At 43.1% G+C, this 26331-nt stretch overlaps 1 protein-coding gene across 1 annotated transcript in view; it reads left to right on the forward strand.

Annotated features, from left to right (window-relative positions):
• Positions 1-26331, forward strand: part of LOC126292321 (glutamate receptor ionotropic, kainate 2-like) — a 1291187-nt gene that overhangs the window by 1176715 nt on the left and 88141 nt on the right. The window lies entirely within an intron of this gene.

Below are 26331 nucleotides of genomic sequence, written 5' to 3' on the forward strand. Positions count from 1 at the left end.
TAAGTAGAGAGGATATGAAATGTAGGTTGGGAATGGCAAGGAAAGCGTTTCTGAGTGTCAAGAAGTCGTTTCAAAAAGTATTTGTATGGAGTGTACCCATGTATGGAAGTGAAAAATGGACGATAAATATTTTGGACAAGAAGAGAATAGAATCTTTCGAAATGTGGTGCTACAGAAGAATGCTGAAGATTAGATGGGTAGATCACATAACTAATGAGGAAGTGTTGAATAGGATTGGGGAGTAGAGAAGTTTGTGGCCCAACTTGACTAGAAGAAGGGATCGGTTGGTAGGACATGTTCTGAGGCATCAAAGGATCACCAGTTTCGTACTGGAGGGCAACGTGGAGGGTAAAAATCGTAGAGGGAGACCAAGAGACGAATACACTAAGCAGATTCAGAAGGATATAAGTTGCAGTAGGTACTGGGATATGAAGAATCTTGTACAGGATAGAGTAGCATGGAGAGCTGCGTCAAACCAGTCTCAGGACTGAAGACCACAACAACAACAGATGGTAGAACGCCAATTGTGATCTAGATATTGAATGAAGTACACAGGCATGGAAGAAATTCAGCAGTAACAGAACATTAGAAACATGGAAGGAATTTCACGAGATTCAGAAACAATCAGCAAAGGAAATAAGAATAGCGACACGCGCATATGACGATAAGAGGATGAAAGAAATTGACGAAGATTTCAAGAGAAATAACAGTAGAAATTTTTATAGATCATTCAAAGAAAATATGAAAGGTTATCAACCTCCAACCCTCTGCTTCCGAAGAACAGATGGATCCCTCGTAACGAACACGAAAGAAAATTGCAAAATCCTCAAACGATACTTTGATGAACTTTTGAATTGCAATAAACCCACAGAAAAATTAACCTTCCAAAAGGCCACAGCGAACCCAGATTCTAATCTACCCACAATAGAAGAGATAGAGAGAATCATCAAACAAATGAAAAATAACAGAACAGTAGGAGAAGATGGTATTACTGCCGAGATCTGGAAGCTCGAAGATGAAAACATCAACAAGCTAATTTGTAAGATTATCTCAGAAATTTGGGTCACAGAGAAGTTCCCAGAGGAATGGAAATGTGCTTTGGTCCATCCCCTACATAAAAAAGGTGATAAGTCAGGTCCAAATAATTAGAGACGTATTTCTCTAGTAACAGTCACATACAAAGTTCTCTCAAAGGTGTTCTTAAACAGATAGAACCACAAGCAGATCCACAAATAGGGGAATACCATGCGGGCTTCAGAAGAGGGAGATCAGGCATAGAATAGATCTGGAACTTGAGAACACTTTTGGAAGTCAGACAGACAACAAACACTGAAGTTGCCTTCGTTTACTTTAGAAAAGCATACGACTCCATAGACCGACAAACACAGTTTGACATACTGGAAGAATATGCCATCGACAGAAAAACCATGGCAATTTTACAACAGATACTCACAGAATATTAAGTTAATGGGAGAAATTTCGGAATCTTTCCAGATACACACATTTGTCCGACAAGGAGATGAGTTTTCACCAATCCTGTTAAACATAGTCTTAGAGAAAATTGTCAAACAATGGGAAGGACAAGTTAAAAGGAATAAAAGTAGAAAGAACACGTGAAACAAGAACAATCATAAAATGTCTGGCATTTGCAATGACATAGCCATACTTAGTAATAACACAGAAAAGCAAAGGAAGCACTGGAACACCTACCTGAAATAGCTGCTAAAACATGTTTACAGATATCGTATGAGAAGACTCAATACATGGAACGACAAACCAATAACTTACACGTTATGCAAACGATGTATGGATCCGTAAAAAGAGTCAAAAAATTTAAATATTTAGGGGAATACATACGAATAGGAGGATCAAACAAGGCATCCATCATAGACCGTACAGAAAGACTCCAGAAAGCATACAAACTCACATGCTCACAGTATAATAAGAAAAGCATATCAAGACAGGCCAAAAGTTAGACACTACAAAACAGTTATAATACCGGAAGCACTATATGCGTCAGAAACGACCGCAATTGGAGCATCAGGCAATATAGATACAGAAAAAATAGAACGCAAAATTTTCGGTAAAATATTCGGAGCAATACAAAAAGATGACATATAGATGAAAAGACCTACCAATGAGTTATACCAACTCAATGACAGACTCACAGGCATGATCAGAAAACGTAGATTAAATTTCTAGAGACACATACAGAGAATGGACAACACCAGACTTACAAAGAGAATCTTTGATGTAGTAAAACACTCAAGCCTTAAAACGAATTGGTATCATGAAATAGAGGAAGACATAAGGCAGCTGGAGATAAAAAAATAGATAATAAAAGACAGAAAGGAATTCAGGAACAAAATTAGGCACGCAAAATCTATGGTAAATGAGAAGAGGAAGACGGGAGCATTATGGACGGAACAAAGGAAACAAGAGTATAGTCAAAGGATGAAGAAATTTTGGGAAGAGAAAAGGAAGAAAGGAAAGAAGTGAAAATTATGTCATCATGAGATATTTGAGTTCAAACACTGTCCATAAGGGCAAAAATTATATATATTGCCACAGTCTTAACACCGGTTCTCGTCAGATCACCGAAGTTAAGCGCAGTCGAGCTTGGCTAGCACTTGGATGGGTGACCGTCCAGTCTGCCGAGCGCTGTTGTCAAGCGAGGTGGACTCAGCCCTTGTGAGGCAAACTGATGAGCTATATCACTGAGAAGTAACGGCTCCGGTCACGAAAACTGACAACGGCCATGAGAGCGGTGTACTTAACACACGCCCCTCTATGTCCGCATCCAGCGACGCCTGCAGAATGAGGATGACATGGCGATCGGTCGATGTCGTTAGGGTCTTCTGTGACCTGTTCGGTCTGAGTATATATATATAGTTCTTTCGTTACCAGTTAAATTAACTGTATTTTTAGTGCAATTCAGATCAAAGAATAGGCATGATACAAACAGAGTTAGCTCCAAGAGACCATTCACCCTCATGCCACAATTATGTTATGACTATGAACACAGAAGTTGTAATACGAAATCTGTAGTAAGTGGAGCATATCAGAAAGTGTAAGAGTTGGAACTAACAATAGTTTATGCATATCGATTCCTAAAATACAAGTGCTACTTCCACAACACGAAAAAACCATATTGGAATTATTACGCTCACGTGTTAAACTGATGTAATTCAACGCAAGTTCAATGCAAAAGGCCATGGAGCTAGCATCAGCGCCTTCTGTTCGTCGCTGTTACGATTCGTTACCTTCGTCATATGATGCAGCGCTTTTATTACCATATGCTAGAATGGATGTAGCGCCTGTAGAGCGAAACCAACTTTGAAAAAAAATGGTACTTAGCAAGTCTAGAATGTTAGGTCTTCCATTATAGACAGGCATTTCCAGAAACACGACGGGGTATTTTTCGATGTGGAACGTTACATGAACAGCCATAACGAAGACCTCTACAACCAACTTCTCCACAAAGTCACGTAACTCTGCGGAAAATCAGTCGCGTTGAAGGGTGAATATCTAGAGAAGGACTAACACCATTGGCAGCCTTCATAATCGTAACTTGATTATTTCGAGGTGGTACTTAAAATTTTATGACTAGCCTTCGTATTATAAAGTGATTATTGCTATAGAAACTGTGAGTGAAGTATCATGTACATATATATTGTTCCCAGAACGATACCTTACTGATACTGCGCTCCAGCCTTGAATCTAACAAGATTGTAGTCTGCCTAGCGCGTTAAAGCAATTTGCAGAGAATAGGGTTTCGATGTAGATCGTTTACTCCGCAGATCCAGCGTAAACAGAGCGCAAGCAGGAAGCTTATGAACGCGAGTCAAGTTTACGACATTTGTAAGCCTCTTAGTGCTCACGGCTGCTTCTCGTAGCAGTAATGCCAGATGCGGAGAGTGCAGAGAGGGGGGAGGGAGGGCGGGGTGGGATGGGGGGGGGGGGTAACGCCGATTTGCTCTCGCCCCTGGTTAAGTGCCGTGTCTCTGGTAGCTGCGAGGTCTGCCACCGACGGCCAAGAGCTAAGCCGGTTTGCGAGCTGACGTCGTTATCCTTTAAATTAGTATTAATCCTCAGACGTAAGCGGGAAGCAATGTATCTACTGTATCCCATCTTAACGTGCCGTAAAGATTCCGAGTCAGTCACGGTTTGTATTACGGATGGCCCTTTCTACTGAACATGCCAGATATCACTTCAGAAACCCTGCTTAAAAATATGAGAAGGTTTGAGCTATTGTGATATTTAGTGATCTGTGTAAGGTATCTGACTGTGCAATTCAGATCACTAATTTTGGGAAACTCGAAGTTTATGGGTGTCAGGATACAACAAGTAGTTCACCTCACATTTTATGATAAGAAAAAGAAAATATCAAGTCAAATAGCTCACGCAGGTCTCATTGTGAGTCTGCTTTTGAACGGAGGTAAATTACAACTAACATTCTGCAAGATTCAGTTCTGCAAGCACTCTCATTCCTGTTGTATATTAATGACCCTGATAAAGCAGAAATTGTCTTCTTTTCTGATAATGCAAGCATCATAATCAAGCCCAACAGAGCTGTAATAACATAACGATCAATAAATGAAAGATTCGAAAGTATTACTGACTGGTTCTTGGTAAATGATCTGTCGTTTAACATAGAAAGAACACAGTCATTCATTTCTGCAGAAGATTTGCTGAATCAAGAACAGTACAACACAGGAAAAGGTAATGTGTGAAACTGATTGTTCAAAATTCCAGGGTGTGCATATGACTACTTCTGAACGGAAACGCAGTCTCGGACTATGCTCCTCTGCATGTTATGTCCCCCTCACTTCGTCGGTTATGCGTCATTTTGCTTCCTAGGAAGCAGGATCTCCTCGCTCCATTGACTCAGTGGTCCACAATATTTTAGTTAAGCTTATCGGTAATTTCATTTTTGTTATTCCTCATTACTTTCGCCTTTCTTTGGTTTCCTCTCGATCCATAGTATTTTTTCATTAGATTATTAATTCCATTAAAGAAGTCCTGAAATTCTTCTTAATTGTCACTGAAGGTAGTAATCAACCTAAATTTTAATCTCACTTCTGAACCATTATTTTATCTTCGTCATTGCTTCTGCGTTGTATAGATTGAACAGTAGAGGCGAAAGACTGCATCCCTGTCTTACACTCTTTTTAATCCGAGCACTTCGTTCTTGGTATTCCAACGTTATGTTTCCCTGTTGGTTCTTGCACATACACTACGTATATTGCCCGTTTTTCCTGTAGCTTAAATCTATTTTTATAGAAATTTCGAACAACTTGCATCACTTTAGATTATCGATCGCTTTTTCAAGGAAGACAAATCGTATGAAGGTGAGGTGTCTTCATTTTCCTTAACTAGCTTCCATTCTCAAAGGCAAAGTCAGAACTGCCTTCCAGGGACATTTATCCTTCGTGCGGACAAACTGATTGTCATCGAACATATCTTCAGTTTTCTTACCCATTCTACTGGAACGTATTTTGTCGACACTGTTAGAGACAGAGCTAATACGCTGCCCATGGACTTTCACTCGTTTTAATAAATTCAGAGGATCCAAGGGAAATATAAATCTAGATATCTGGGCACAGATTAGGTCTCCGTTCACCACAGGTGAAAGCCAGTGGCAAAATAAGTGTGCAAGCTTATTCACTTGATTGGGCGAACTCTTGTTTTGAACCATACTATCTCTATGCTGCAAGAACAAAGCTGTAAAATAAGATGTTGTAGTCTCACAGTTATACTGGATGGAAGACGACAGTAATTTATTATGACGTTAGTTATCAAACCTTCTCAATGCACCTTGACTTAAGGCAAAAACCGAAGTAACGAAAGTAAGCAAAAATCGAAGTAACGAGGGTACTACGTGATCTCCTACACGCTGACGATGCTACTTCGGTAATCCACAATGAACTGCAGCTCCGACATCTCATTAAACGAGTATCGGATGCTTAGAGGGCATTTCGCCTTACTGTCGGCGTGGAGATACAGCCATTCGTCTTTCCATTACCATCGACGAACGTTTGCTGGAGGTAGTAGTGTACTTAGTACCTGGCATACATCGACCCAGGAAATCCGCCGTCACGTGACTCTAACGCAATACCGTGTTGACGACAGGAGTAGCCACCGATTAACGTTAACTGTATATTGTAGACAGCTAGGCGTGCCGTAATGCAGCAAGGTGCTCACTAATCGAACATTGGACAGTAACATCCGAGTAGCAGTCATAACAGTGTTCTAGGAGCACTTCCTCCCTGTGCAGGATACCACCGCTGCGAACGTACCTCTAGCCACCAACGCATAGCACAGGGCACAATGATGACATACTCAAGGACATTTCCCTGGACAATCGAAGCACTGGAACAGTTTATATTGAATGATACACTGATCAGCCAGAACATTACGACCACCTATCTAACAGCCGATATGTCCACATTTGGCACGGATAACAGCGGCGACACGTCGTGGAATGGAGCCGATGAGGTCTTGGTAGGTCGCTGGAGGAAGTTACCACAACATCTGCACACACAAGTTACCTACATGCCGCAGATTCCGGAGAAGGTATAACCCTACCACTACTATTGTAATTTAGCATGCTTTTACCAACTAACAGAACCCCTGTCTCTATGTTGCCACTTATACTATACCCCAACAGAACAAATAGTCCTGTGACGGGGAAAGCTACGTATAACCCTCTTACTAAAATTTAGTTCAGTTTCCAAATAAAGTACACTGTTTATAGGAAAAGCTAATCAATAGCGTTACACTTTGTACAGGTTTTGAACCTCTTTTTTGTCTAATGGATAAGCAAATCAGATTATTCTCTTCTTTTGCTAAGACCTTACCCAGCGGTTAGATAGAAACGCAGTATGAATCATATTATACTGAAGCTCGGACAACTCAGTTCCAAGTTCATTCAGTGGTTTAAAACATGTACTAATGGTCGCCAGCTATCCAGGCAACGAAACAGTGACGTATTGGAATAGCAGAAGTATGAATTTTGCCTGCTTTCTTGCTACTGTTTAAGTTGCTTCTTCAAATAGAAATTACTCCACGTAAACAATGTTGGACTACACCCTTATACATTACATTTCTGAAAGAGAGAAAGCCCAGTAGATAACTTGAAGGAAGCTAAAAAAAATTGGTCTCGGGGGTTTTCTATAACCAAAAAAAACTTAAATACTAAAATACTTAGATACTAAAGCACACACTTTTTATGCTGAACATTTCACTCCAAGAAAACCTCTTTCTTACTGGCATGTATTTTCAAAAGCTGTTGTTCAAAGAATAACTCTGTATCGCCATTTAACACATTCTAGTAACTTTTCTTTACGCTGATTGTATTTTTCGTAAGCAAACTTTTACTATAGCATTTTGCAATAGTTAAGAAAACACAAATTAGTTAAGAAAACACAATACATTAACTTGGCACTTCATAAGTCTGTAAAACAAGATACTCGTATTAATCAAACACCAGGAAGGAACCCTATATATGTGTATGATTCGGATGAAATAACAGGGTGAACCAGTTTCTTTAAAGTTCAAGTATGATTATTAAAACACAGTTTCAATTAATGTTTCAAGCAGTACAAAAGTAAAATACAAAATAATCTTCATCTGGTGGCTGTTGGCTTGGGAGTGACGAATAATTATGACGGCTACTCTACGGCCTGCAAGTATCTTACTGTATGGGCTCAATTTCTCTTCTTAGCGTAGTTCAATTTTACATACAGTGCCCCAACAACTCGCAGGTATGCCGTAAGCCGTTTGCAATCCGAGTCAATTTTGTGCAAATTTTCAGGCAACTCTTCTCCTGCTCCAGAAAGGTGTTACCTGAATCACTGCTGCCTACAGACTATGTGACTTACTTCCTGCGCTTGCTCTAGGAAGCAAGCCGATTCGCCCTTTCCACCTTTTCCACTCCCTAGAGCCACTTTCGTTTCAAATGTAACGTCCCCTTAGAAAAATTTATAAATTACTGTGCTTAAACTGACACACAATATTTTTAGCGCAACGCAATCTGACTTTCAACAATCCCTACAAAAGAATGGACCTGACTAATATTAACCTATACGTTTCACAAATCACTTACCTCACAAAAATCTTCGTTACTCGAACTACTGCTTTACAGCTAGCGCCACTAGTGCTAGCTAAATAAAAGATTCAAACTACTGAAGGCACTAACTACTGATAGGCATAGTTAGCAAATTAAAAATTTTGATAGAGAACAAACAATGTATTTAGCTTAATAGTGTTCAAAAGTCATAATATATATAGCAGTTCATGACATCCAGTCTTACAAATTTACTGTCTCTGATGGACGTCCAGATCATCCGCTCTCACAACTCCGCCATTTCTGTCCCCACATCCACCACTGCTGGCGGCTCACCTCCAACTGCGCAACGCTATGCGCTGTTAACAGCCAACTGCCCAGCACTACAATAGCAAATTTCAACAATGCAAACGAGCCACAGGTTGCACATAGTACAGTCAGTGATTTTCACGTAGAGCGCTACATGGCGTTACCTACATAAAAACCTAAACAGCCTACTTGCACAAACAAAAGCACACTGACTTTAACATAACACCAATTTCTTACATTTTTCCTAAGCGTGACCATTTCTTAAATTTTCAAATTTACATCAACATGAACAATTTATAAACACAAATATTTTTCAATACAAAACGTTATCAGAAAATTATTTAACATAGTAAACAATGTAGATAGTATTTTACAAAATTTACTCACATACAATGCAAAGAATTTCAATCTCCAATATAGCACACTTTACTTTACATCTACAGAAAATATAATACCAACATGCGAAAATTTTAAAAGAAAGTAATTATAAAAAGTTAAATGAACCTAAGCAAATAATGTTATAAAGAATGATGAGCTCTGACGCCACATTCAATCACATCCAGGATGTGTTCGATCAGGCTCAGATGTGGCGAGTTGGGTGGGCCAGAAAATCAATTGTAACTCGCCACTGTGTTCGTCGAACCACTCTGTCATGCTCCTGGCTTCGTGACGAGGCCCATTACCTTGTTGAAAGATGCCACTGCCGTCGGGAAATTGATCGACATGAAGGGATGTACGGTTGAAAAATGCCACTGCCGTCGGGATATATGATCGACATGAAGGGATGCACGTGGTCTGCAACCAGTGTGCGATACTCCTTGGCCATCATGATGCCTTGCACGAGCGCCACTGGACCCATGTATACCCACGTGGATGTTCCCCAGAGATAAAGGAGATGCCGCCAGATTGTCTCTGTACCGCAGTACAGTTGATAAGGGGCTGTTCACCTGGAAGACGACGGAATCGCACCCTCCCATAGGCACAATAAAGAAGGTGTGCATGATCAAGAAGGTATCGGTATTCATCAGATCATGCAGCCCTCTGCCACTGAGTCAAATTCCTCTGCCGATGGCCACGTGCCCGTTTCAGTCGTAGCTGCCGATGTTGTGGTGTTAACATTGGCCCAGCGGGACGCTGTGACCGAGTGGTTCTAGGCGCTCCAGTCGGGAACCGCGCGACTGCTAAGGTCGCAGGTTCGATTCCTGCCTCGGGCATGGATGTATGTGATGTCCTTAGGTTAGTTAGGTTTAAATAGTTCTAAGTTCTAGGGAACTGATGACCTCAAATGTTAAGTCACATAGGGCTCAGAGCCATTTCAACCATTTTTTAACATTGGCACATGCATGGGTTGTCGGCGCGGAGGACCATCCTTACGGGTTTTCGGTGCACTGTGTGTTCAGACACACTTCTATTCAGCCCAGCATTAAAGCCTGATGTCAGCTGCGCCACAGTTCGCCACCTGTCCTGTTTTAAAAGTCTACCCAGTCTACGACATTCGATATCTGTAAAGGGGGGTGACCGCCCAACCCCACGACCCCTGGACAGTGTTTCACCTTGGTTTCGCCACGTGTTGAAGAAACTCACCATACCTCTCCTCGAACACCCTACAATTCCTACGGTTCCAGAAATGGTGTGCCGAGCCTCCTGGCCGACACAATCTGCCTTCAGTCAAACTCAAGACAGATCACGCCTTCTTCATTCTACACATGGACATCACGCTCACTGATATCACATGCACCGTGCATGTCTCTGACCAGCAGTCATTCCTCGCCAGGTGACGCAGCTACAGCCTGGATGAATTTATGCCGATAGTAGGTAGATGGTAATAACGATCTGCCTGATCAGTGTAAGTCATATTACTCTCTCAAACAATGTTATAGCTGAGAACAACGGTAGAAATCATATGAAGCAAGTACTTTGAAATGCCAACAGGGGAGTATCCCAGAAGGTGGAAGATGTTTAAACGAGATAAAACGGATCTCTTATAACGTTTGGTACTGCCCATCACCGGCTAACGATATGGCAACGTACTGTCCGATCATGTGCTTGCGTAGCCTCGCCTACATCATCGCGCATACGACATGTACTTCCACCAGCTCAAAGCAAAATTGCATTGCTAGAATGGTGTCTCCAATCTATTTGAATACCAACGCTATTTACAAGTCATGTCGAGGCTAAGAGTTTGGCACACAACAAAAGCTTCTGGCTTGCTGCGTTTACACAAAAGGTGTGCTCTGCTAAATACTGCAAGTCTCTGTGTAAGGTCCATAGCAATTGCAACGCTGTGGGAAATACCAGTTTAGACGAAACATAGCAGCATAGGTTGTAAGTAGAATAATACGCGATGGGTATCTGGTAAGCACGCTTGGATGGATAGTAGGCTCAGTTATTGTCTCTGTACATGCAGCTTTACTTCGCCCTGGAGACCACGGGATCACACCATGAGACATGACATGGCGAAACATGGCGTGTGTCTGGGCCGCTGCTATGTTCTGGCTTCCTGCTGCGAGTATGTGGCGTCGCCGGTTGTGGGAGCAAGTACATAATCTCGCCCTCTGAGTTGCCGGCTGCAGCTCGCATCTCTCCGAATGACTGGGGGAAAACTTGAGTATAGAGACACGGACTTGTGCCCTAGGCGCCATTTCCTTAGGAGAGCAGTTTTGCGACAAGCGAAACATAACGTGGAAAGGCAAACGAAACGAGGCAGAGGGAATGCTAAATAGGAAGGGAGAATAGGAACAAGTAGTAGTAGTAGTAGTAGTAGTAGTAGTAGTAGTAGTGGAAGAAGAAGAAGAAAAAGGAGGACTGGAGGCCACTAAAATGGGAAGACATGGAGATACATGAGCAGATTCGGAGTGGTCTCTGTTGGACAATAGTTTAAAAAGATCTACCTGTCACTGGTACAGAGACCTTGTGTCTTGTTTCAACTACTAAATGGAGCCACTCTCGTTACCCCATGTGAGCCAACTCAACGAAAGAGCATAAAGCATTTTTTTCTGCATATTTTGTTGTTTTTTACGAGTTTTCATTGATCGACAGTGAAACAATGAAAAGTCTATCGCATTATTGTTGCCAGCAAATCTGCATTGAATTACTTTTTTCCATATTTCGAATCGAATCATATAAAAGAGAATTATTAAATGCGTACCTTTTAAGTCATTAGTGAAAAGTGTTCATCTCATTAAATGAATAAACAGGCTAAGCAGTGATGACGATTAGACAAAAGAAGGTGGGATGTCCTCAGCCAGGTGGTGGGGAGGGGGGGGGGGGGAGCGCAGTGCCAATGTAACGATATATATGTGCAAATCACCAATGTCCAGATTTCCATCCAGTGATCGTTTTATGCGCCGAAACAGGTAGAGGAATAAAGTTATTTTGCTACAGCTGTGGTTTGCAATGCATTATTTCAAATTCGTAAATATTGCCGATCTTTGACGATCAGTTGTGGCTAAACGGCTGAATCGATTTTAACTCTTAAGTAGATCATTTTACTCAAAATCTTATGCTCTTCCATTCTGGTGTTTTGTACATTTTTTGTATCATGTATCGTTTTCGAGTTATGTGAAAAACTAAAAGAAGTACAAACATGTTGTGGTATTTCCCCCCTCAAAAGTTTGGGACAATCCATAAATAACCATAAACATATTTAAATCTTACTTGGGACGTCTAATGCCGATTAAAATTATTTCCCACTTGTGCATATCTATTGTCCAGAAAAAGTATAATGTGCTTAGTTGCTTTAAGAAATCATCCTGTTCAACTTTTATTTTATACATGCACAAGCTAGCTATAAAACAAATCCGATCATTGGAACACAAACATCCTGTTTTTTATGTTGTTTCCTCGTTGTTTCAATTGGTTACAGTCTATATTCAGATATTCATTTACTGTTGCAATCGTCCATTTCTCACACTTTTGTCGTTGACGACTCCGGCTTTACCTTGCACTTTTCACCCTCTGAACTCTTTCAGAGTATTCCGAATATTCTAACACACAACAGCTACTAACCTTGTAGTAAAACAGTGGCTGAACATGAAAGAAAATTCAGCAGGATAATATGCAGCCGGCCGCTGTGACCGAGCGGTTCTAGGCTCTTCAGTCCGGAACCACGCTGCTGCTACGGTCGCAGGTTCGACTCCTGCCTCGGGCATGCATGTGTGTGATGTCCTTAGTTAGGTTTAAGTAGTTCTAAGTCTAGGGGACTGATTACCTCAGATGTTAAGTCCCATAGTGCTTAGAGCCAATTTGATAACATTCCAACAGTTGGTTTATCTTGTAGGATGTTGTGCGACTGCCTCACGATAAACACATGCGTGTGTAAAGGCTATTGGTTCAAATGGCTATGAGCACTATGGGACTTAACATCTGAGGTCATCAGTCCCCTAGAGCTTAGAACTACTTAAGCCTAACTAAACTAAGGACATCACACATATCCATGCCCGAAGCAGGATTCGAACCTGCGGCCGTAGTGGATACCTCCTAATATCGTGTTGGAACTACTTTTTCCCGGCCTAATGAAGCAACTTGATATGGCATGGACTCAACAAGTCATTGGAAGTCCCCTGCAGAAATATCGAGCCACGCAGCCTCTAAAGCCGTCCGTAATTGCGAAATCATTACAGGTACAGGATTTTGTGGGCAAACTGACCTCTCGATTATGCCCTGTAAATATTGGATGGGGTTCATATCATGCGAGCTGAATGGCCAAATCATTCGCTCAAATTGTCCAGAATGTTCTTCAAAGCAATCTCGAACAATTGTGACCTGGTGTCATGGCGCACTGTCATCCATAAAAACTCCATCGTCGTTTGGGAACAATTAGTCGAACATAAGCATTTCCAGTCAATGACTAGTCCAGCTGGACCAGAAGAACCAGTTCATTCCATGTAAACACAGCCCACACCATTATGGAACCACCACCAAGTTGCACAGTGCCTTTATAACACTACCAATACTACTGCAATTTAGTATACTTTTACCTAAATAACAGAAAACACTGGCTTTACGATGCACATATAACCCTCTTACTCAAAAATGGCTCAAATGGCTATGAGCACTATGGGACTTAACATCTATGGTCATCAGTCCCCTAGAACTTAGAACTACTTAAACCTAACTAACCTAAGGACATCACACAACACCCAGCCATCACGAGGCAGAGAAAATCCCTGATCCCGCCGGGAATCGAACCCGGGAACCCGGGCGTGGGAAGCGAGAACGCTACCGCACGACCACGGGATGCGGGCAACCCTCTTACTAAATGTAGTTTAGTTTACAAATAAAGTACACCATTGGAGGATATTCCTGTTAATAGGAAAAACTAGAGTTACCCCTTTTACAGGATTTGACAGTGTGTTGTGTCTAATGGATAAGTAAACCAGACTGTTCACTTCTTTTCCTAAGATCTTACCCACGGTTAGATAGAAACGCAGTATGAATAGTACTATAATGAAGTGAGGACAACTCAGTTCCATGTTTATTTAGTGGTTTAAAACATGTACTAATGGTCGCCAGCCTATTCAGGCAATGGAACAGTGAAGTATTGGAAAAGCATGAGTTCGAATTTTGCTTACTTTCTTGCTACTGTTTAAGTTGCTTCTTCAAATAAATATTACTCCATATAAAAAATGTTGGTGCAGGCACTGGGATTTATTTTTGACTACTACACCCTAATACTTTACGTTTTCAAAAGAGAAAAAGCCCAGCATCTAACTTCAAGGAGGACAAAAATATTTGGCCACGGGGGACTTTTAGAAAAACACTTTCCATAATCAACAAACTTAAATACTAAAGTACCTAGATACTTAAGCACACACTTTTATACTTAAAATTTCACTGCAAGAAAACCTCTTTCTTACTGGAATTTACTTTCAAAAGCTGTTATTCTTTGAACTAACTCTGTATAGTCATTTAACAGATTTTAATAACTTGGCTTTACTCTGATTGAATTTATCGTAAGCAAACTTTTACTATAACACTTTGCAATAGTTAATAAACCTTTCTGATTATTTACACAAAAAAATTGAAGTGGTGCCCCTTTATATTAACTTGGCACTTCATAAGTCTGTAAAACAGGTTACTCGGATTAATCAAATACCAGGAAGGGGTGTATGATTAGGCTGAAATAACAATGTGACCCAGTTTCTTTAACGTTCTAGAATTATTAAAACACAGTTTAAACTAATGGTTTAAGCTGTACAAAAGTAAAATACAAAAAAAACTTATCTGTTGGCTGTAGGCTTGTGTGTTGCGAACAATTAAGACGGCTACACTACCCACAGTACGGCCTGCAATTATCTTGCTGTATGGGCTCAATTTCTCTTCTTGGCGTCGTTCAGATTTACATACAGCAGGCAACAGCTCGCAGGCATGCCGGAAACCGTTTGCAGTCTTCATCCGAGGCATTTTGTACAAATTTGCAGGCAAAGCTTCTCCTGCTCCACAAGGGTGTTGCCTCAATCACTGCAGCCTACAGACAGTGTGACTTACTTCCCACACCGAGCGAGGTGACGCAGTGATTAGCACACTGGACTCGCATTCGGGAGGACGGTTCAATCCCTCGTCCGGCCATCCTGATCCGAGCTTGTGCTCCGTCTCTAATGACCTCGTTGTCGACGGGACGTTAAATACTAATCTCCTCCTCCTTACTGCCCGTACTTGCTCTAGGTGGCGGTCCAATTGGCCCTTGCCACCTTTTCCACTTCCCAGGGCCACTTTCGTTTCAAACAAAAGCACACTGACTTTTACATAACACCTATTTCTTACATTGTTCCTTAGCGTGACCATTTCTTACAAAGGTCTCATTTACATCAACACGAACAGTTTATACACATAAATATTTTTAAATACAAAATGTCATCAGAATATTATTTAACATAATAAACAATTTACATAGTATTTTATGTATAATGCAAAGAACTTTAACCTCTAGTAGAGCACACTTTACGTACACAGAAAATATAGTATCAATGTTGTGGTTGGCAGGAGAGCTAACACAGGGTTACTAAAGGAGGCCGAAATGCACGCGTTTTAGCTCACGCAGGCTGGCGTGAGGTCTGGAACATGGCAAGGGAATTAGAATTGAGAAAAACGGACGTAGCTGGTGGAATACTTAACTTTAATCCATTAATGACGAACGTCGCTCTTGACATTACATGACTCCTAGTATCAATAGTAACAGATAATGGCGCCTTGCTATGTCGTAGCAAATCACGTAGCTGAAGGCCATGCTAACTATCGAATCGGCATATGAGAGCGTATTTACTCAATGAACCATCGCTAGCAAAGTCGGTTGTACAACTGGGGCGAGAGGTAGGAAGTCTCTCTAGACCTGCTGTGTGGCGGCGCTCGGTCTGCAATCATTGATAGTGGCGACACGCAGGTCCGACGTATACTACCGGACCGCGGCCGATTTAAAGGCTACCACCTAGCAAGTGTGGTGTCTGGCGGTGACACCGCAATATTCAAGGTAATCAGATGGTGTGGCAACGTCTGCTTTTGGTAGTGGCTTAACTAGTTCCCGCTTCCAGGCCTCAGGGATAACATTTGTGATTAAGAACTGGTTAGAGATATACAAGATGATAACTTCATTGACGTCTCCTTTTAGTCGTCTGAAGCAAAACATAAATACAGCACAGTGCCCGTGTGGATACATGTCTTGCAGCAAAGAAGGCCCTTTCCCGATCCAAAGTATGTGATGCAGCTGTAGGAATCTGCACGAGCGAGCAAACCATGTCTCTGTCATCTCGAGCACTATTCACGTGGCCCCTCTGAGATTGAGACATTGAGCGTGGCCTTCTTGAATGCATCAATTTCAAATTCGCATGGCAGCCGTATAGCCTCAAGGCTAATGTGAGCAACAATATCACCAACCGATAAACAGCTGTTTTAATAGGCCACGAATATTTCTGACCTGTGCTGGAAGACGTTCCTCCTTTTTACATCTACATCTACATGAGCGTAACAACAAATTTTCATACAGAATAAACATTCACACGAAATGTTGAGTGCTATTGACAAGGATTTCAAACTGATTCCGTATTTCTAGATTTCCAGAAGGATTTTGACTCTCTACCTTACGAGCGGATAGTAATCAAATTGAGTGATTATGGAATATCGTCTCAGTTATGCGACTGGATTCGTGATTTAGAGTCAGAAAGGTCACAGTTCACAGTAATTAACGAAAATTCATCTAATAAAACAGTAGTGATTTTTGGCGTTCCCCTCTGCTGTTCCTTACGATTTAGGAGACAATCTGTGCAGTCGTCTTAGGTTGTTTGCAAATGATGCTGTCATTTATCGTCTAGTAAAGTCATCAGAAGTTCAAAAAAATGAAAAATGATTTAGAAAAGATATCTGAATGGTGCTTAAATAGCAATTTAAAAGTGTGAGGTCATCCTCATGAGTGCTAAAAAGAATCCGTTTAACTTCGGTTACACGACAAATCAGTCAAATCTAAAGAACATAAATTAAACTAAATACCTCGGAATTACAATACGAACAATTTAAATTGGAAAGAGCACACAGAAAATGTTGTGGATAAGGCGAATCAAATGCTGCATTTTATTGGCAGTACGCTTAGAAGATGCAACAGATCTAATAAAGAGATTGCCTACACTACGCTTCTCCGTACTCTTTTGGAGTTTTGCTGCGCGGTGTGGGATCGTTACAAGATAGAATTAACGTAGTTCATCGAGAAAATACAAACAAAAGCGTCTCGTTTTGTATTATCAGGAAACTGGGAAGAGAGCGTCACGGACATGATACAGGATTTTGGGTGGACATCATTGAAACAAAGGCTTTTCTAGTTGCGGTAGATTCTTCTTACGAAATTTCAGTCACAACTATCTCTTCCGAATGCGAAAGCACTTTGTTGACGCCGACTTACATAGGGAGAAACGATCATCATAACAAAATAAGGAAAATCAGAGCTCGCACATAAATATACAGGTGTTCGTTTTCTCCGCGCGCTGTTAGAGAGTGGAATTATGGAGAGTTATTGTGAAGGTAGTTCGATGAATCCTCTGCCAGGAACTTGAGTGTGACTTGCAGAGTATCCACTTACATTCTGGACTGGATAATCACTTCATAATCCTTCCTTACTCACAAAATTTAGACGTCTTTAATGATACCAAGTTTGTGCAGTTGCACTGAAATGCTAATGCATTTGCAAGTCGTACTCTTCATGTCAATTTGACATTTCATATAATGAATGCTTTCACGACCGATTGTTTTAGTTGCTAGTGAATCTTTCAGGTTGTATGACGATGTGGTCCATGTAACTTTTTTGTCCCTGACGTTTCGTCATGATCTAAGTTGGACATCTTCAGAAATGTTCCTTATTCAATTGCATCTTGCCGATTAAAGGGTCAGACGTCAGAGAACGACAAAAATGCCATGAATAGGAGGCGTGGTAGAAGTTTACCTGTGATCAGCAGAGGTACTTGTAGTAAAAGGTAAAACTTGACTATCAGACTGTCATCTGTCAAAGATTAAACTTATCTATCGGTTCTGTAGAGCTACTGTTCATGCACAGGAAGGCGCAAGAACTGTCATACACAGAAATTGTCTTATAAATATTTGATTTGCAGATTGGCAACGTTGGAATATTATGACGTTCAGCAGTACTTCGTGCATGGTTCAACAAAAGACGGCACTTGTCAATATCGTGCATGCGTGTTGCCACAGCTTCAGCTTCGTAAAATGGCGAACAAATGTCGATTGACACTTTAGCAGAAAGTGAAGATTGTGTTCTCTTACGCGGAGTGTAGTAGAGAACCACCAACGTTTTCCTGTTCAATTTCGTACTAGGTGGGCCCCCTGCAGAGAGATAGTGCATATACTAATCACAAAATCTAAAGCTAACGGCAGCTGGGTTGGGGTTGTTTGGGGGAAGAGACCAAACTGCGAGGTCATCGGTCTCATTGGATTAGGGAAGGACGGGGAAGGAAATCGGCCGTGCCCTTTCAAAGGAACCATCCCAGCATTTGCCTGGAGCGATTTAGGGAAATCACGGAAAACCTAAATCAGGATGGCCGGACGCGGGATTGAACCGTCGTCCTCCCGAATGCGAGGACAGTGTGCTAACCACTGCGCCAGCTCGCTCGGTTCTAACGGGAGTATTTTAGAGTAAACGTTATCTCGTGGCTACACACTCTGCATTCCAGCGAATATGGAGGCTGTAACAAGAAGTCCTATGAAGTTCACGAGGCGAGCTTCAGCCGAATTGTACAATTCACGTCATACTCTTCAGAGAATATTTCATGCTGACATGAAATTATTCCCATATAAAATGACAGTGTTGCACAAACTGGCGGAAATTGACAAGGTACGGCGATTACAGTTCGCGAATTCGGCTCTTGCAAATGATGCTGCCGTGATTCATAACACATGGTTCTCTGATGAGGCGAATGTTCATCTGAACCGTTGCTTCAGTACGAAGAAAGATGTTAAGCACGAGAAGCACCTGACATTGTGCACAAGACTGTAAATTACGGAGGAAAATTTAGTGTATGACGTGCCTATTCCAGCACCGCAATGACTGCGCCCATGTTTCACAGTGCGTGCTCCATTTACATATTGCAGAACAATTTTCTTCTGCATCTTTATTCAACAGGGTTACCACGGAGACACAATGGTTTCGTGTAACATGCAGCTCGTGTTCATACAGCAAACGTTATTCTAGATTTGTTTCTCGAACATTTCGGGCACCGTGCAATATCCCATCGATACCTGGGCGGATCAATATGATCTCATACAGCCCGGATATTAATCTCTGTGTTTATTTCTTATGGGGACATTTGAAGACGCAGTCTACCGCAACGAACTACGCAATCTAATGCAACTGCGAGCGACTATCATACTGTTTTCCAGACAATGACAGAAGACCTGTGTCGTACGATGGTAGGAAACATCATAGTTCGTCTCGAAGTGGTGGTACGTCAATAATGTATGCGTATTGATCATTTGCTGCACGCTCACTGCGCATACTGATGAATAACGTAAAACTAAGTTGTCGTGTTTTGCTTATGAAAAGTTATATACAAAATTTTCAGTGTATGACATTTCGTACGCTAGCATGTGTAACTGTTACATGACTTGTCCTCTTCTGTTAATATTGTCCCCATGTTTTTGAAACAACGCGCAACGCACTGAAATGATCATTTTTTAAAGCCCCGTAACTGTTTCCCACTGCGACGAGTAAGTTTGAAATGTGGCTCAAAAGTGCCCACAACCTTCCACTGTACAACAGCATGTCGCCCTGTGACGTCACCCTAGGACTCGACGAAGCTTCAAACGGCTTGGTGTTGTCACACATGAAAAACAGGCCACAACCAGGAAGTTGATGTGCAGTGTAAGATGGCTTAATGGAACCACATTCGCACCAAATTTCAACACAATTCTCCCCAATACCACGTGTCACACGATGGTTAGGTCGCCGCACCTCGTTTTAGCCGCATTTCTCCCATTTTCTTGGAGCCTCCTGGATGAAAGCTATAACCGCAACGCACAGAGCTGAAATAACACGGTTTTCTTATGGGTGGCCGAAGAAAAAAATTTCAGACACACCGACGTTCATAATCGACACGAAAAAGCCTCAGGAAGTAGCATAAAGGGCGTCAATCAAACCACCCCTTCCTTATCCGCGTTGATTCCCACACACTTTGCTGTCGAGAAGTAAAGTTCGCACTGCGTCGAGCAACACGACGACTTCCTTGATAACCTTTGATTCTTCTGACAGATCACTGACGCTTCGATCCTTCTCTACGGACATGCTGGCCCTGCAACCCCACTGAAAGTCATTGCAGCCCTTTGGAGTGAAGCGCAACTGCAGTTTGTGCTTCGGCGTAGAGTGTAGAACCACTATGGAGATCTAAATCCACTGGACGAAATCTGAAGGCGATGCGAAGCAAAAAAGGGCGATTACGCTTTTCAAGCCCTCGTGATACGCGCCCTCCTGTGGCGTGATCATGGAGGGGTGCGACGTCGCACGCACATGCGTGAATAAAACGGCACGGGAGCCCTCTAAGACTCCCCAGTTCGGCTCACCTTCAGTGCCATGTGCACACTTTTTCGTGAAGTTTAAAAATGTAAATGTACAGAAAAAAACATGGTAATCGGTACTATCAGGCAACCACGACTCTCTCATAGGTTTGCTCTATACATATGTATTCTTAAAGCGCACAACAATAGTGGACAGGTGGCACCGAAGGTGCTGCTCAACTGGTGGATCTTAAAGCGACCGTGTGCCGTTTTATTCACGCATATGTCAATTTCGCCACCCTCCGTGATCACGCAACAAGAGGGCGTGAAGAAAGATGGCTTCGGATCGCGCTCATACGGGGTGTTTATAGATGAATATCGGGGTTTTAACGATTTATAATATTTATTGCATTAAACTTACAGCTATAAATGATATGTCACATGAAAGAGTAACGCAAACAGTTTTACCAAGAATCTTATAGCATACCGAAGTACGCGACTGGTTGAGCTTCACTGTACCCAAGCGCTGCATAAGCCGCAAGGGGCCCAATGACACTGCTTGTTTTACATGGCTTACACGTTCACCCGACCAAACGCTTTTTTCCTTTGGGGCTTCATCAAGGATCGTGTGCACGTGCCTCCGCTACCAGCAGACCTCCCTGAATTAAGAAACTGGATTGAAGCAACTGTTGCTAATGTTACTGAAGACACACTGAACAACGTTTGGGAAGAACTCGGCTATAGGCTTGATGCGTACCGTGTGCAAACGGTGTTCACATTGTATAAGGTTCTTGGTAAAACTGTTTGAGTTGCTATTTAATTTGACATCTCATTTATAACTGTAAGTTTAGTGTAATAAATATTATAAAGCGTTAAAAAGCCGATATTCATTTCTAAACAACCTGTATTTCGTCCAATGCTTTTGAACGATCCCTAGTGGTTCCTCATAGTCGCACTGCATTCCAAAGGGGTGAAATCGCATTGAATGTGGTTGTAGACATACGAGATCCTTAGAGAAGGGTTAAAGCGCCCCTGGGGTGTCAGCAGTGTCAAGGTTTGTCAAAAAAGTCGTCATGTTGCTCAACGAACTGCGGTCTGTAGTTTTCGACCACGAAATGTATGGGAATCAATGTCTCAAGGGAAATGGAGGTTTGATTGACGCCTTTTATGCCACTCTATGAGGTCCTTTCGAGTAGATTCTGAGCTGTACGGTGTCGGCCACCCGTAACAAAACCGCGTGATTTCAACACTGGGCGTCGCAATTCTAAGCTCCATCGCAGAGGCGTCACAAGAATCGGTGAAATGTGGGTAAGAGGAGGTGTGACGACCATTACATCGTGTGACACGTCCACAATGGCGTCGTGCGGGATTTGGGTTATTTGATGCCAAATTGGCATCATCAACCCTGCTTTGGGTAACGTCGCAGCGCGCCACACTTGCACTGTTACAGAGGAAGTTTGGAGGCACCTTTGAGCCAAATTTCAAACTCGTGTGCCACAATGAGAAACAATTATGGTGTTTGGAAAATGTGATCATGCAATTGTGTTACGCATTATACTTTAGTGGCTTCAGTAACATAATAATCAACTCCAGGCGATTGTTGTGTATGCAATTTGTCTCCCGTTGAAGACTAAGCCCACATATACACTCCTGGAAATTGAAATAAGAACACCGTGAATTCATTGTCCCAGGAAGGGGAAATTTATTGACACATTGCTGGGGTCAGATACATCACATGATCACACTGACAGAACCACAGGCACATAGACACAGGCAACAGAGCATGCACAATGTCGGCACTAGTATAGTGTATATCCACCTTTCGCAGCAATGCAGGCTGCTATTCTCCCATGGAGACGATCGTAGAGATGCTGGATGTAGTCCTCTGGAACGGCTTGCCATGCCATTTCCACCTGGCGCCTCAGTTGGACCAGCGTTCGTGCTGGACGTGCAGACCGCGTGAGACGACGCTTCATCCAGTCCCAAACATGCTCAACGGGGGACAGATCCGGAGATCTTGCTGGCCAGGGTAGTTGACTTACACCTTCTAGAGCACGTTGGGTGGCACGGGATACATGCGGACTTTCATTGTCCTGTTGGAACAGCAAGTTCCCTTGCCTGTCTAGGAATGGTAGAACGATGGGTTCGATGACGGTTTGGATGAACCGTGCACTATTCAGTGTCCCCTCGACGATCACCAGAGGTGTACGGCCAGTGTAGGAGATCGCTCCCCACACCATGATGCCGGGTGTTGGCCCTGTGTGCCTCGGTCGTATGCAGTCCTGATTGTGGCGCTCACCTGCACGGCGCCAAACACGCATACGACCATCATTGGCACCAAGACAGAAGTGACTCTCATCGCTGAAGACGACACGTCTCCATTCGTCCCTCCATTCAAGCCTGTCGCGACACCACTGGAGGCGGGCTGCACGATGTTGGGGCGTGAGCGGAAGACGGCCTAACGGTGTGCGGGACCGTAGCCCAGCTTCATGGAGACGCTTGCGAATGGTCCTCGCCGATACCCCAGGAGCAACAGTGTTCGTAATTTGCTGGGAAGTGGCGGTGCGGTCCCCTACGGCACTGCGTAGGATCCTACTGTCTTGGCGTGCATCCGTGCGTCGCTGCGGTCCGGTCCCAGGTCGACGGGCACGTGCACCTTCCGCCGACCACTGGCGACAACATCGATGTACTGTGGATCACCTCACGCCCCACGTGTTGAGCAATTCGGCGGTACGTCCACCCGGCCTCCCGCATGCCCACTATACGCCCTCGCTCAAAGTCCGTCAACTGCACATACGGTTCACGTCCACGCTGTCGCGGCATGCTACCAGTGTTAAAGACTGCGCTGGAGCGCCGTATGCCACGGCAAACTGGCTGACACTGACGGCGGCGGTGCACAAATGCTGCGCAGCTAGCGCCATTCGACGGCCAACACCACGTTTCCTGGTGTGTCCGCTGTGCCGTGCGTGTGATCATTGCTTGTACAGCCCTCTCGCAGTGTCCGGAGCAAGTATGGTGGGTCTGACACACCGGTGTCAATGTGTTTTTTTTCCATTTCCGGGAATGTAGTTCAATGTAAACAATGCTCCATGGTGAAGTCTTGCGTTGTTTCTGGGCAGCTGACTTCACGGCAGACTCGTCGTCGGCGAACGTGGCTATTCTTTCGACGAACAAGTCGGTGCTCCTCGGTAGGTGAGCGGCGATGGAACTACAAAACTCGATGGAAGTGGAGCTGCAACTACCCGATAAGCCGCCGGACGCGGCTTATATCCTGGTTTTCACAGTTATACGAAACTGTGCTCTACTTGTTCCACACGATTGCTCACGTGTAACACAGTTCCTGTTACGGTGGCGACCCCTGTTGTAGGCTGTTCAAACAGCTGGCGGTCTCGCTCCGCCTGGCGTGTAGGCTGTACCGTGCAACGTGCGTTGCTAAGGGGAAGGCTTGCTTGCAATGGAACCGTGACCACGTGACTCTAGCGCATAACAGTTCCAATATGCAGACCTTACCACACGTACATGGAATCTAAAATACCCCACGTTCCGACAAAGGGCTCTGTTTATCCTTTACGAATCTGAAGAGGTGGCATATTTTCTTTGTTGGCCTAAAAACCAGACTCATGTTATTTTTTTCTGTAACATCTTACACAATAACGTCTCTTAAAAGTAGGTAAGGAATCTGTGTTCTTCCATCGTTTTTCATACTTGTCCATCGGCCTGTTGTTATCTGGACGTAGAATTCTACATACTTTTTTCTGGGAGTCCGCTTCAGTTGTACATATTAAGCGGGTCAAAGGCTTCCATCCAGTACCTTGTTCTTGAGTCTGGCGTGGCACTTGAAGATAGCAAAACGAAAGCCGAAGTTTTAAATTTCGAGTTCAAGTAATCATTCACACAGGAGAGTCCTACAAACATACTGTCATCTGACCATTGACAGACTCCCGTATGGACGACATAGTAATAAGCATCCGTAGCGTAGAGAAACAACTGAAAGATCTGAAAGTAAGTAAGTCACCAGGTCCGGATGGAAACCCAATTCGGTTTTACAGAGTACATTATACCACTGGCCCCTTACCTAGCTTACATTTATCGCGAATCTCCCGCCCACTACAAAGCACAAAGTGACTCGAAAACAGAGGAGGTGACTCCTGTATATAAGAAGGGTAAAAGAACGGACAGACAAAATTATAGACCAATATCCCTAACTTCGGTTCGCTGAAGAATCCTTGAACATATTCAAGGGTGGAATATAATAAATCTTCTTGAGACTGAGGAGCTTTAGTCCACGAATCAGCATAGTTTTAAAAAGCATCGCTCATGGGAAACTCAGCTTGCCCTTTTTTCGTATGATATCCTGCGAACTATTCATGAAAGTCAACAGGCAGATTCCATATTTCTAATTCCCGAAAATCATCTGACACAGTGACTCACTGCAGACTTTTAACGAAGGTACGAGCATACGGAATAAGTTCTCAGATATTTGACTGGCTCGAAGACTTCTTAAGTAATAAAACCCAGTATGTTGTCCTCGACGGCGAGGCTTCATGAGGGACAAGGGTATCGTCAGGAGTGCCCCAGAAAAATGGTTCAAATGGCTCTGAGCACAATGAGACTTAACTTCTGAGGTCATCAGTCCCGTAGAACTTAGAACTACTTAAACCTAACTAAACTAAGAACATCACACACATCCATGCCCGAGGCAGGATTCGAACCTGCGACCGTAGCGGTTGCGCGGTTCCAGACTGTAGCGCCTAGAACCGCTCGGCCACCCCGGCCGGCAGCAGTGCCCCAGAGAAGTGTGACAGGACCGCTAGTGTTGTCTGTATACATAAATGATTTGGCGGTAAAGGCGGACAGCAATCTCCAACTGTTTGCTGATGATGCTGTGGTGTACGGCAAAGTGTCACCTTTGTGTGACTGTAAGAGGATACAAGATTAATTAATCAAAATTTGTAGTTGGTGTGATGAATGTCTACTAGCTCTAAATGTAGAACACAGATTAATGCGAATAAGTAATAAAAATAAACCAGCAATGCTCGGATACAGCATTAGTAGAGTCCTTCTTGACAGAGTCACGTCGTTTATATATCTTGCCGTGGCGCTGCAAAGTAATGTGAAATGGAACGAGCATGCAGTAAGTGTGGTATGAAAGGCGAATGATCGACTTCGGTTTATTGGAAGAATTTTAGGAAAGTGTGGTTCACTTGTAAAGGAGACCGCATACAGGACGCTGGTTTGACTTATTCTCGAGTACTGCTCGACTGTCTGGGATCCCTACCAGGTCGGACTGAAGGAAGACATCGAAGCATTTCAGAGACGGGCTGTTAGATTTGTTACCGGTAGATTCGAACAATGTGTAAGTGTTACGGGGACGCTATGGGAACTCAAACTGGAATCCCTGGAGGGAAGGCGACATTATTTTTGAGAAACACTATTGATAAAATTTAGAGAACCAGCATTTGGAGCTGATTCTACTGCCGCCATCGTACATCTCGCGAATGGACTAGAAAGGTAAGAAACGAGAAATAAGGGCTCGTTCGGAGGCATATAGACAGTCGTTTATCCCTCGCTTTATTTGCGCGTGGAACAGGAAAGGAAATGACTAGTAATGGTACAGGGTACCCTCCACCGGGCGCCGAACGGTGGCTTGTGGGGTATCTATGTATACTACTGGCCATTAAAATTGTTACAACAAGAAGAAATGCAGATGATAAACGGGTATTCATTGGACAAATAAATTACACTAGAACTGACATGTGATTACATTTTCACGCAATTTGGGAGGATACATCCTGAGAATTCAGTACCCACAACAACCACCTCTGGCCGTTATAACGGCCTTGATACGCCTGGCCTTTCAGTGAAACAGAGCTTGGATGGCGTGTACAGGTATAGCTGCCCATGCAGCTTCAACACGATACCACACGTCATCAAAAATAGTGACTGGCGTATTGTGGCGTGCCAGTTGCTCG

Source organism: Schistocerca gregaria, chromosome 1, assembly GCF_023897955.1.
Source record: "Schistocerca gregaria isolate iqSchGreg1 chromosome 1, iqSchGreg1.2, whole genome shotgun sequence".
Classification (NCBI taxonomy): domain Eukaryota; kingdom Metazoa; phylum Arthropoda; class Insecta; order Orthoptera; family Acrididae; genus Schistocerca; species Schistocerca gregaria.